General features: G+C 48.9%; 1 protein-coding gene across 2 annotated transcripts in view; it reads left to right on the top strand.

Moving 5' to 3' along the window:
- XRCC4 (X-ray repair cross complementing 4) overlaps positions 1 to 2391 on the top strand; it is a 216482-nt gene that overhangs the window by 8734 nt on the left and 205357 nt on the right. The gene's annotated exons all lie outside the window — the stretch shown is intronic.

Genomic DNA, 2391 nt, shown 5'->3' with positions numbered 1-2391 from the left:
AAAAAAAAAAACAAAACCAAAAACAGACACACCACAAAAAATCTGAACGGCAGCACTAACAGGCTTCTAGGTCAAGTCCGTGTGTGTCACCCACAGTTTCTCGCTAAGCAAATGGACACAGGCACCCAATGTTACTGGGCATCCAACGCTACTCATGAAAAACAACAGGAGCCTATGTCAGAAGCCGGCCTGCTGCTCCAACTGCAAAACATGCCTCAGGTGCACCAACGGCACCTGACAGGGCAGGGTGAGAAGGCAAAAGCGCTGCCCCGCTGCAACGCGCCACAGGCGCAGCACAACCCCGTGCTGTCCTGCGGGGTGCGGAGGCCGGGCCCGGTACTGCTACAGGCCTGCTGTCTAAGGAGCACTAAGAGAGGCCCCACTGTCCGTTCAAGCGGCTGAACTCACGGGCTCGGGCCCCTATGCAAAGAAGTGAGAGCGTCAGCCCCTCAGAAAGGGACTTGGAACGGACAGAAAGGGCTCACGGCCGAACAGACTCCATGGGCCCAGCACGTCCCACCCGCCGCCCCGCGCTTACCATGGCGACGCACTCACGGCCACATCACACTTCCGGCGGAAGCGACGAAAAGCGCCGGCGCCCTTCAGGGACGAGGCGAGGAGGGGCGGATCGCTCTCATTGGTGAAGAATGCCCAGAGAGGGCGGGACGAAGGGGCAACGCGCTCTGCTGATTGGCTGCCGGTCGCCGGCGTAGCGGCCATGTCGTGAGGGCGGAAGCGGCGCGCGGCGGAGGCGCGGCGGGACGGAAGGAGGTGAGTGCGGGCGCTCCGCCCCCACAGCCGGCCGGTGTCGGGGTCCGGTCCTGAGTGCGTGTTCGTCGTTTCGGAAGTGGCACTATGGGGCGGGGCAGCCATTGCTGCTTCTGGCACTTGTCGAACCGGCGTTCCCCTGCTATGAGCGTCAGGGGAATGCGGTTTGTGCCTCAGGTGCTTTGAACAGCACGAGGTGGGCAGTGCCTCTCTGCATTTGCTCTTTTCCTTTCTTCTGTCTTGGTGAAGACCGCTTGTGTGGTGCTAGGGTCACAGAGCCATGCTGACAGTGCTTGGATAAAGGCAATATGTTCCCTTGTCATGACTACACCGTGTTTTCTATAAGCTAAGAGCCCAATTGATTAAAGGATCCTAGAAATTCATGTTGCTGCTGTCATTTTATTGTCTGTAAGGGGAGCTAGTAAAAATATGTAGTGATATTACATATTTGGTAGCTGACTTTGGAAGCTTAGGCCCTGCCATCACACCATTCAGAAGGGGTGGCCTTGTTTTGGCTCACTGTGAAAATCATGCAGCATTTTCAGTCTAAACCAAGTCTGGGATTTTTCTTCCCTGCTCCTTGTTGGTTGGTTATGGTTGCTTTGTTCCTTCATTTTTATTTTTATTTTCTTTGAGAGTTTACATTTGGGCCTGTCAGGGACTTCAGTAAAGCTAAGGCTGCAAGTGTTGTGACAAGTTGCTGTGGCTATTCTATGTGTGCAGTAACATGCTGAAGTGTTGCTGTCACAGCCGATTTCTGAATGTTTATGAACAATCTTGTGGTCTATTCTAGGGAAGCAGCCTTAGCAGGATGATCTCCAAAGGTCCCACCCAATACCTATGACTTTATGAAGTTGCTGTGCAAGATAACAAGGTCATTTGTACTGAGTATGCTTTTGTAATGGAATCAAGGTGTTATTCCATTAAAATGCTTGAAACCATAAAAGAAAGATAGGCGGTGGAAGAACAAGTGACTTGGAATAGCAGCTTAGATAACTACTATTCTGAGTTGCAGAATTATAGAGTCTTTGGAGTTGGAAGGAACTTTTAAAGATCACCTAGTCCAACTGCCCTGCACTGAGCAGTGACTTTACAGCTAGATCAGGGTGCTCAGAGATGGCTCATCCTGGCCTTGAGTGTCTCCAGGGATAAGTTTTCACCACCACTCTGGGCAACCTGTTAACATGCAGAAAGTTCTAAAAGCAGCCTGACTATCTAGTGTAACCTGATAATAGTGTGTTTGATTTTTCACATTTACTTTAGTTAGAATTCAGTTGAAGAGGTTATAGGTATAAGCAATGAGCAGTTAAACCTCTACTGACTATCAAGACTCTAAATTTTAGGAACAGTAATACTTTTGAACTTTTGTGTCTCTGTGCTGGAAAAAGAAAACAGGTTTGGTTTTCCTGTTTTGTTGCACTTCTGGTTCCTCAATGTGAATTAGTTACTGAAATGGAAACATTGCTTCTGCCTCTAGGAAACTGCAATGCTTAATTTCTACTTATGGCATAGTCAGGCCTGCTTACATGTGATTGTCTAACGTTCTCTAGCTCTGTAATTCTGTTTGTGGGGGTGCTCTTTATGGTAGTTCTTTTATTATTATTATTATTATTATTATTATTA

Source organism: Meleagris gallopavo, chromosome Z (genome assembly GCF_000146605.3).
Source record: "Meleagris gallopavo isolate NT-WF06-2002-E0010 breed Aviagen turkey brand Nicholas breeding stock chromosome Z, Turkey_5.1, whole genome shotgun sequence".
In the NCBI taxonomy this organism is placed as follows: domain Eukaryota; kingdom Metazoa; phylum Chordata; class Aves; order Galliformes; family Phasianidae; genus Meleagris; species Meleagris gallopavo.
This window is presented reverse-complemented; position numbering and strand designations above follow the sequence as displayed.